This window comes from Lampetra planeri, chromosome 15, assembly GCF_965212315.1.
Source record: "Lampetra planeri chromosome 15, kcLamPlan1.2.h2, whole genome shotgun sequence".
NCBI lineage: Eukaryota > Metazoa > Chordata > Hyperoartia > Petromyzontiformes > Petromyzontidae > Lampetra > Lampetra planeri.
The window spans coordinates 8,746,893-8,758,013 of record NC_136121.1 but is presented as its reverse complement, the minus strand read 5'-3'; the positions used below and the strand labels follow the sequence as shown (position 1 = coordinate 8,758,013).

Sequence of the window (11,121 nt, the reverse complement as noted above, 5' to 3'; positions counted from 1 at the left end):
TGAAACTGTTGTTTGTAATTGGAGAGGGTTTGGCAAGAGCGAGTTGTCTCGAGCTAAACAAAATATCTGCAGCAATTCCAAACATAGACGGAAGCTTTTCTCATTGAATGTTATATTTCCCTGTCATTGAGATATTCCAGAATCCACTCTCTGAAGTGAATCATATGTTTCAGCATATCAAGTAACTGTATTTCATTAGCATTGTGTATCTCGGTGATACGCTTTACACATTCCACGTTGATTCCGTATGCTGTATTAAACCCAAGAAAATGTATAAAATGCTATACGTTTAACTTTCACGGACTTGTTATTACGGTGTGCATGCACAGCGCTCTCACTTTAGAGTATCCCAGAGATATATTTTATGATCATTAGCGGCGCAGTTGTAAATGTTTGGGTTGGGAGAAATTGATAGCGATCCTGGCGCAAGAGGCGTGCTCGCTCTGGCCTATATTCTGTGTGTGTATAAATCCCGGCCACGACCCCTGCGTGAACCAGCGATGGCACTGAGCGAAAAACAAACCAAGCAAAATCGTAGCACCCCACGCAACCCAAAGGGCCCCAGATCCGTCAAAAATATCAACATTAATATTACATTCTAAGCAACATAAACGTACAAGTAAAATCTCTCCCCTACCTAATCTGCATCTCTTTTCTCATCTCACTACATCCCTGTAGCGTGTCGACATCTGTCACGTTCATGACATCCGCCTAACACGGAGCTCTCCTCTCTCATCTCAATACATTTCTATTTTTTACCCTCTATGATTTCTCTTACCTCACGACATCTATAACTCTTGCCTAAATCTCTTCTGTTTTCCCACTAGGATTTTCAAAATTATAAGCACAGATGACCCTACATTGGGAAATGTTTTTTGGCACGATCTATGACATATTTTTATTTTATTTTGTCTCTGGCCTTGTCTGCAAGAAAAGAAAAAGCCATTCTAGCAGCCTTCGACAATCAGGCGTGCCTGATCAGTGGCGAAGCGCGGTCCGCATGGGCCTCGGTGCTAGGACTGAAATGGATCCCCCCCCCTGCCTCAAATTCTCTCCGTCGCCTGGAGCCCCTCCAGCCCGTGCGCTGCAGTGCGGTTGCACCGCCGACACACTTGATAGGTCCGCCAACTTTGTCAGATGTTTAAGAGCTCAAAAAGAGAGAGAGATTGTTGGAAATAAGTGTACGCCTATAATCCAGCAACTCCGACACAGGGTTGGTGAATAGCGCAAATATGATGGAGCTTGTATGAAACACTCGCACGCAAAAGTAAGGAGGCACTTGGATACAGCAGTACAGCAAGTCGGATTCTGGGAGATTTAATTAGTATTCCTTTATTTACCTGGGCTTTGTGGGAACTGCTTTTTGTACTAAACGTGGAACGATCTACAACACATGGAATGTATGTCATATCCTACCAAACTGGGAATATTTCTTGAAATTAATCATTACTAATTGTTATGACCAGTAATCGTAGTAATGGGGCAGCATAAGAAGTGCTGCTGATAGTGGTGATGGTCATGTAGTGGGAACAGCTTTAACTTCACCTTCCTACTCGATGTTGAGTCCCTCCGGTCGTTAACCCTGAATAGCTTCAGCATGTCCAGAAGGCAAATCCAAATGCATGACAGACCTGCTTTGTGGGTACAAAACCACAAGAGGAATCCCACCACACATCCCTGCATTTGTAGACAAAACAATTCAAGCATTTCCAACAGCACAGTGTTATCTTGTGTTGCATTTCTGCAGACACAGTACAAGGCTTTTAACTTGTTGACAATAATGACTTTCAAAAGGAATATATTTAAGCCCACGCACATAATTTTTGGGATATAAAATTAGGGTGCACATTTTTAAAAGGCCAGCAAAGCCTTGCACATAATAGCCTTTCACAGAAATAAAGCTTCGCCTATCAGTTTCTACATTGAGAAAATGTAAAAATATTGAACAATCGAAAAATCTCAGCATAACACACTTGTTAAACGATGCTTCCACATGTTTAAAGGACATTTAAAAGTGGCATTTCACAAGCAACACATTTTCATCCAAGCGAGTAGATAGTGTGGCTTCAGGGCCATAGCTTACCGATGGTCAGTCACTCCCTATGCCATGGTTTCTTTCCCCATGAACTTCACTCACTGAACCCTCCACCCAGCTTGAGGACCCGATCTATCAGGCCAACTATCTCATCTCATCTGCACTTTGTTCAACCACCACACTGCAGATGAAAACGCTTCCCCATTCTGCTTCTGAGATCGTCGCACTGCTCCACTTCAGAATTGCCTCCCATCGCCATATTTTCCAAAATTCTTATCACCTTTGGTCAATTCCAGAAGTGCAGTACCGTATTCTCCAGATCAGAAAACGACTCCAGAAAGTGAGACGCACCCCAAACTTGTGCCCGGTGTGAATAAAGTTACATAAATTTGGTAACACGCACTTTTAAGTTTACTTACTCTTTGATTCTTTCGGTAAAGTCACGTAGATATAAAATAAAATAAATCACGACGTTTCTGGCGCAACACAAGCGTCCGTCATCAGGTGACTTTACCGAAAGAACCAACGAGTATGGATTCCTGCAGTCACGAAAGCTTCAAATCTAGATCATACTTTACTCATTTATCCAGGATACTCGGAGAAGGGTGATCACCTGTGTCCTCGCACGGAGCCATAAAGGTCGTCCTCCTGCCGATTTGTGAACATTCTCGATGATCTCCGGGTTCAAGCGCTGCCCGTAAACCGCGTTTTTTAACCGAGTCAGAGGCGGTTTTGATCGTCTGTGGAAGCCTGCTGGGAATCTGTGAGAACCTCTTCTGCCCGTTTTGATGAGCAGATGGAGATCCAACGAGGCAATGCTGCACGCCCGGTGGTGCCATCCCCAGCCTAGCGGGGCTTTGTAAATTCCGATGCAAATTTAAAACTTGATGATGTTTTGCCAACAAACTGAGTGACCCGCTGGGTGAACTCGGGAAATGACAAACGAAAACAACGCAGGAGACGCAAAACAAAGTGTGAAAGAAACCAAAAGTTATTCCAAGTTGTGCTTTCCAACCTAATACATTTCACAAACATAATATTTTTTAAAGTACCTTTTCAATCTTATTTACTAGCTTAAATGTCGAATCTACTTTAAAATGTTTGCGTTTCGTTCATCCCAGATGTCCCCATTCGCAAATGAGAAATTTCGCGTGTAATCTGTAGTGAACAATAGCAAATGCAGTTTTTTGATGATAATTCTACAGCTGGATGAAGGCTGTATTGGCCATGAAAGTTTCTCCAACCATACTTCACCAAGCTGCTCAGTGCTGACTGGTGGAAGGGGTGGGGGAACCACAAACTGGTTCAGATGATGTCACTCACCGCTGATGTATCCACAGCCAGGAATTTAACGCATAGTGCAGTGCACAGACAACAGAGCTGTCGCTCCACCCCTCTGTTAAAATACGCATCAAAAATTACCGCACTGTGGATGTGCGGGCCGATTATTTCGGCAGCAATAAATAAAAACTCTGCTGAAGTAAAAAAAAACAGGTGGGGGAGGAGGTACATCCAGGCGGCCTGGAGCTAACACGTGATTAGGCAAATTGACATATATATGCTGGGATAAACTGGGAGAGGGGGCTGGAAATTGGGGCCTGTTTAGTCTTACCGTGGCACTAATAATGCAATTCCTAAAGGGCCCCTACTGCGCCACTGCAAAGCCCAGCTTGCATCCTTTAATCTCCCGGGTAAGCTTGGGGCTTGATATTTAAAAATTGCTATCACATCGTTGATGCTCTAGCTACAGTTTTGCGTGCAACAATAAACTTGTACGTCTACACAATCGCCTGTGTATTTACTTTATGACTTAGTTGAATAAACAATTCAAATTTGCGCTAGGGTCTTGAAAAGGAGACGTGGCAGCAAGCCTAATATTTATCTGGCACGTCCCAGCTTCCGCGGTGCAGTCACCATCAATAGCAGCCGCTCAGCCAGCTCCGAGGCCGGATTAAGTTGGAGAGAGGCCTTGGGATTGTTATCATGTCGGGGGCCTCCTTTGTGGGTTCACTTCTTTACACTGATTGTTTGTACCGCCACCCATCCAAGATGGTTACTTTGATTCGAATTGTATTTTTTTATACACACATGATATAGGAATTGCAAACCTAAAGGTAGTTTAAAATGACAAAAAAAAACATTACAATTTTCGCATTGCACTGGTGGGTAATACCCAAAGTGAGGCTCTTGGTTTAATGACCTAATTACACTGTAAGATTTATCATAGCGCTACTTTATTGCCTTTCAACCAACATAAAACAGTACATATTGGGGGGGGGGGGTGCCTCCAAATCCTAAGCCCTTGACTGACGGAGCCTCTAAAAGTCTAAAGCATTAAGCTGGGTCTGGCCCCGCGTCTGATCTTTTGGCCTAAACGCGGCCACCGTGCACTTGCGAGTCGCACGTCAAACACACGAACTGTGGAGGACGAACGCCCGTGGCATTTGGGAAAGGAGACCATTTGTGTGCCGTTTAAGTACTTTACGACAGGAAACACCGTTTTCCTTGTCGCTGCAGGAGGAGGTGTTCACATCTGTGCACGCACGGTTTTACACGCAGGTTCAAAGGGACCATAAAGGCCTATGCTCTTTTAAACAGTCAGTTTGTTTTTATTCAAAAGATGAGAAGAATGTGAGCGATCCAAAACTCTCGCGAATGGAGGCGTGGCAGTAGATGGATTGTTCATTCGGGATTTAGCGTCAAGAAACGAGGGGTTCACAGTGTTTTTTTTAACAATTCTATTAAGCCTCTTATAGCCAACCACGCCACTCATCCATAAACAATGCATGTCCGTGTTGTGATCTGTGCGCAAGATGTAACGTTTGTGGGATTCAAAGGGGAAACCCGGAGTCGTCAGATATTTGGACAAAAACCCAAGATTATTACCCAAACAATGCAGTCTCCCTAGGGAGTGACGTAATCGGTGAAAAGCTTAATTTAATTAGGGGATGCTGTAATTAAGGGAGGGCTCTCCGCCTACAACCGGATAAGCGGGCTAGGCCAGAGATCTCGGAGCTCTTGGGGGATGGGGTGAGCCTGGTGCTTTGGGCGATAGCTGTAATTTTCAAGTGTTTTTATGATAGCAATTTTTTTTTAAACAAAGAATACATGATGGATGCCGAACCTGCTGTGGCCACTCCGATGAACTCAGAGTCCCGCCACCCCGTAACACCTGCATCGTATCTCTTTTCATTGTACTAGAGGGAGAATATTAAACCATTTTCAGATGTCCTGTCAGCCTCTAATTCTGCCCTATTGCTCTATTTCCATGGCCCCTGCGCACACCCACAACCCATTTCCTTGTTTTTAGACAACTGGCGTCGACTGACAATTTGGCCAGAAGCCTGAATTTTCCTGGACAATTTTGCTTCCCAGTTTGGCCTGGATTGTCCGTGGGAATTCATATAAATGTCTAACCAACTCAAGTTGTCCATCAACTTCAGTTCTGGGAGAAGACAAAGCCAACTCGAGAGCTCTTGAAACTGATGTGAGTTGGTTTTCCATGGAAACGAAGTTTAAGAAGTGACTTCTGAAATTATAGGAATAGCGCAAGTATGTGGAGGCCTCCATCCAGCAGCGAATAAACTATTTTAATCATGCCACTGACAATTGTGATCTTTGCGTGCACCTATTGTTTAACAGCACTGTACAAAAAAATCAGTAATCGCAATTAAACAAAATTTCTCTCAAGCATTCCAATAGTTTCTTGATTCATTTTCATAGATTTCTATGACTATATATGTGATACAATAACTTTCCCTGTTCATGTGCGCCTTTTTTTCTCTAATCCAAATTTTCAAACAATCTAAATCTGCAGTGGAATAACCACAGAGCTTGCGACCCGCTCCAAATTAGGAGGCTAACAAGATATTAAGTATCACTTGGCATGCTTGCCCACGTGAAAACTAGATTTGAATGGCTGTGTCGAGTGACAGAGGGCATGGCTATAGATTGGCATTGCACCTGCACGCTCTCACCCAAAATGTATTACTTATGAATCAACTCCCATTGCCTTCATGTGACGTTGTTGAAATGCTGCAAGTCAACGAAATAAAGTTTTAAAAATGTATAGCGGTGTACTATTTTTCATCAAATCCAGTAAATACCACAAGCAAACATTGTTGACATAGCTTAAAAGAAGTCATTGGATGAAACTTTTTTTTCCAAACTTATTTCAATGAGCTCTGCATTTTCACTGTAGCCACAATGTGTTTAGTACAAGGTTGTTGTTATTCAAGGTTGAGTGTTTCTCTCTACTCGTGGAGGGATGAAAGTGAAGTAAGTAAAACATTATATTCTTAAACTGTCTACAATGAAACTGAAAAGTGCTTGTCGTTAATTTGTAAAAAAAAAACAATAACAATGTCTTTCCGTTTTGCTGTTCTTCACAAGGCTGTTTAGTCTGGCGATTGTCAGTGTGTCTTCGCAATGTCTTTCATTACAGCTTTGAGGTTGCTTGCCATCAGTTAGTCAAAAAATAAACACCAAGTATCTCATACACTTTTCATGGGATAGAAACAGATTTATTATAATGGTTCAACAAGCTGCAATAGCTTGTTCTAAATTAGCAAATTAATTGAAAATACTAAATGCTCTTAATAAGAGGAAGACTTTACATTTGTAAGGCGCATTGCATCCGTACATCTCAATGCGCCGCTCGAAGTTCAAATCTAACATCATTTTTGATTGTTCAGCACACTACAATGTCAATCTGCAGGGTTGTCCAGATGTCTCGTGACATCCAATTAATTGACCCCTAACATTTTCCTTTGCCCATTCATTTCTGTTTTAAATCAACCTTACTTTGAAAATATTACGTTTTAGAGAACGCAATGGGGGTTGACAATACATCTGGACGAGCCTGTACTCCGTGTATACGGCACTCGACTTTTAGCCGCAGCACTTATTAAACAATCACATTCGGGACCCATTCGTAAAATAGCTAAATATTTTAAATCTGCATTCAATCCTTATTACAGCTCAATCGCTAAGATTAGCTTCGAGAAGGCATGCATGTTAATTACAAATGGTGGCAATGCGTAACCTGTCGTCACATACAAAACATTTTTTTTATGACAGCAATGTTTACAATCCACTGATGGATGAATGTTTTGCCAACACTGTCAGTCATGCGGGTTGCTTGACCATACTTCACCCAACTGGTCAGTGGGGTGACGGAGGGGGGAGGGAGCCCAGGACCAGTTCAGATATCACTCCCCATTGATGTTAGCTATGGCTGGGAATCGAACTGTGGTGGTGGCGAGTAACGAATGCTGCATAAACAAACGAGGTTCGTCGTGCAGTGTGCAAACCACGGCGCCACCGCTCCTCCTACAGAATACAGGTGGAAAATAATGTGGCGATGCTGCCGTTGGCAGTGGTGCCCAAATAACATCATCATCACATTCGTCAAGAATACTGTGACCTTAGCCACGTTTCGGGCAGTGGCTCTGCTTCACAGATCCATGTGATATGAATCAGGTTTTGTTTCAGTTTCATTTATTAGGTATAGCCCTGTGAGTCATGCGGCTCTTGACCCGGGTGCAACCGCAACAAAACAAAAACATGAACAAGAAATATCTTAAAGTGACTACATGCAAGATAAAAATCCAGGAAAAAACAGCAAAGTCTTCCAGAAAAAAACACCGTATTTCAACGCTGTGTGCAAAATTCCCAGTGGGATGCAAGTCAAACAATAACAACCATAAGACAATGTAGATGAAAGTTATCAGGCTAACTCTGTACGACAACAAACAAACATGGCTAAACCAAAATGTTTTCAAAATCACCAAAATAAAGCTATAAAAACAATGCAACAGTGATCATAGGAACTGTGATTCAAATATAACAATGAACGATATACATAACATGTACGACCAAACTTTAAGGTGAATTGCCCAAAGCGTCGCCAAGTCTATACATTTCCTTTTAAGTCGGCGTTATTAACGAATGTGTGGAGTAGTTGATATTTTTTTACAGTTTATTATATAGTCATCTTGTCGGGGCCGAGGTTGATGTTGCGTTGCTGGTTAACATTAGTCCGGAAGACCCACACTGGCCGATTAACTACAGACATTATGAGATCTCTTTTACCAGTGGCAAAATATAGTAGTAGGTTTTTACCCTTTTAAACTGGTACAAAACTGACACCTTTATTCAAGGCATCATGTTTGCAATAACCACAACACAAGTAGTCAAAAAAGCAAACAAAAAGAAGAAACTCTGATAATGATAATAATATGCACTGTCCTTGAAGTTGATTGTTCCACACCCGAGAAAGCCGTCTCGGGTGTGGACCAATCAACTTCAAGGACAGTGCATATTATTATCATTATTATCATTATCAGAGTTGCTTCTTTTTGTTTGCTTTTTTGACTACTTGTGTTGTGGTTATTGCAAACATGATGCCTTGAATAAAGGTGTCAGTTTTGTACCACTTTAAAAGGGTAAAAACCTACTACTAACTACAGACATGTTTAGTTTTGCGTGCAGAGACGAAATTCTGTGGGGGTTTACATGATTGTACTCGTGATGCGTTATTGAGTTCAAAGAAAGTGGCGAATGGCGGGGGAATTCTGACGTCGATTCAACATCCAGGACGACAGTGCAGCACTTTATACAGGTAGGAACAACAGGTTCCATACTGCCCACCAGGGATTATTTGTCTGTCTGTCGTGCAGATCTGGAATTCCGCCCACCCATGCCCCGCCCCACCGAACACCGAGCTATACGCCGTGATTGGTTGACGATGTCGGGGAGGGTGGGGGGGGAAGGGTAAACACGCCCACTCATCCAACTGCCCCCCCCCCTGAACGCCGCGCTGTCCAACCAAATTCCTACCTGCCCACTCCGAAGGAACGTGTTTTAGTCGATGGAAGGTTTGGCTGTTTCGAACATCCACGTGCTTTCCACTAGATGGCGACATTCACTCTTCATTACTTTTAAGACCAGCCAGGACCAACCTTCCCAATCCGCCGCAATGTCTCCCGGTGCTGCGATGTTAATAATCCATCTAGCACCTGGGCCACCAGCTGATTGTATCACACTCCGTCTCCGCAGTGGACGTTCTTTGAGGCGCGTTCTCTCCTTTGGCTGCCACTGCCATTTTCTTCGACAAGTGTCAATGTGTTTTTTCGCATCATTTCATATCAAGCAATTCGCACTGATTTAAGCAAAACAAAATAACTCGCTGCATTTTGTGATAACACAAGTTATATTTTCAGGAATTAAATGTCCTTATCAATCTTCCCACCACATAGAGTGACAACTTAGACCAGTCGGTTCTTACATCGTTGTATTTGCAGTCACTCTGCGAAGTGGACGGACTTCCATGAAACGCAGGGCTCGTCGTATATCATCATCATCACAAGCCACGAAATCCAATAGCGGGCACAGAATATTCAGCCAGCGTCCTGGGCTAAGTGCAGCTTAGTGTGCCGGAACATGCATGACAGAGGTGTGGACTCGAGTCATGTGACTTGGACTCGAGTCAGACTCGAGTCATGAATTTGATGACTTGCGACTCGACTTGGACTTGCATAACAATGACTTTGTCCCACCTATGAGATGTGGACTCGAGTCATGTGACTTGGACTCGAGTCAGACTCGAGTCATGAATTTGATGACTTGCGACTCGACTTGGACTTGCATAACAATGACTTTGTCCCACCTCTGATGCATGATGTATCACATTACAACTAATTGTTTGGAGATGTCGCGTTGGCAGAGGTGACACAAGCACAATGCGAACTCAACACAGAACACAGACTTGCAAGAGAATGCATGGACACAATAGGCGAGCGTTTGGGCAACTTCACTTCTTCATAGCACATACATCGAGAGCCCAGGAGAGATCGAATTGATAACAAGTGTGGGAGACTTAACAACATGGAGCCTGATGATAATTCAACAAAAGATGTGATGTATGGTTGACCACTGCGCAACTAAGGGATTGACTTCTATTGTGCCACCTGCTGTTGAAAGGACAAAATGTCACGTCCATTCCAATGCAAGTTGATTGCACGTCGCGTTCTCGAAACACACTCGGCTTATCCCACTAGATGGCAGTGTTAACCACGTGCTGGGCAATGTTAACCGACGATGACAAAAAACACGTCTCCGATTGAATAACGAGCACCTCGCTTTTTTTTTGCGCGTGAATATTTTTACATGGTGGGTGAACTCACAAAGTTGACAGGGCGTAAAAGGCGACAAAGCAGCAATTTGTAATAAAAGGTTAAGGTCCCACCGAGATTTGAACTCGGATCGCTGGATTCAGAGTCCAGAGTGCTAACCATTACACCATGGAACCCCCGACTGAGCCAAGCCGAGCAAATTGTGCTTAAGAACATACAGTCATATGTGTTGCGTTATTTCGAAATTATAATTGTGCTTACACATCGTTTAACTCCGCGAAAACAGTACGCGCGCTAATTTTAGGTGATCGCGAGAAAAACACAGTCACGGGTAAACGCACGCCCCGTCGGACCGTTCTTATTGAAACAAGAAAAATACTAGCGCCCGAACAGGGACTTGAACCCTGGACCCTCAGATTAAAAGTCTGATGCTCTACCGACTGAGCTATCCGGGCTCTGACTTCCACAGACGCCACAGGCCCCTTTAACCACAAGGACGAAAGCGTGACTCCATTGCGTTGTGTCGTCTTCCCAGTCTTGCCGTTCTCAATCCACTGCTGGATGAAAACCTCACCCCACCTCACGGCCATTTATATATTATTGAGTCAATTCATCCGTACACACCCATCCACCCACCTCCTAAAGATGGGTGGGAATTTTAGTTCATCCGATAGTGTGCGTGAAGCCTTAATTGGTTTCGATTTAAAGCTTTCGTGACTGCAGGGATTCATCTTGTTGGTTCTTTCGGTAAAGTCACGTAGAAGGGAAGTAATAAAATAATAAAAATAAAACATAATAAAATAATTCTCACGACGTGCGTTGTGGCCGAAACGTCGTGAGAATTGTATTTTATTATGTTTTATTTGTATTATTTTATTACTTCCCTTCTACGTGACTTTACCGAAATAACCAAGAAGACCTTAACTGGTTGTTGGGTTGGTGGTGTTCTCA

The 11,121-nt window shown here is 43.2% G+C and overlaps 2 non-coding genes across 2 annotated transcripts; both read right to left on the bottom strand.

The window, feature by feature from the left end:
- Positions 1–10,274: 10,274 nt before the first annotated feature.
- TRNAQ-CUG (transfer RNA glutamine (anticodon CUG)) lies at positions 10,275–10,346 on the bottom strand. Its single transcript has one exon. It is a non-coding gene; the product is annotated as a tRNA-Gln (tRNA).
- A 206-nt stretch (positions 10,347–10,552) lies between these two features.
- Positions 10,553–10,625, bottom strand: TRNAK-UUU (transfer RNA lysine (anticodon UUU)). Its single transcript has one exon. It is a non-coding gene; the product is annotated as a tRNA-Lys (tRNA).
- Between the last annotated feature and the right edge of the window lie 496 nt (positions 10,626–11,121).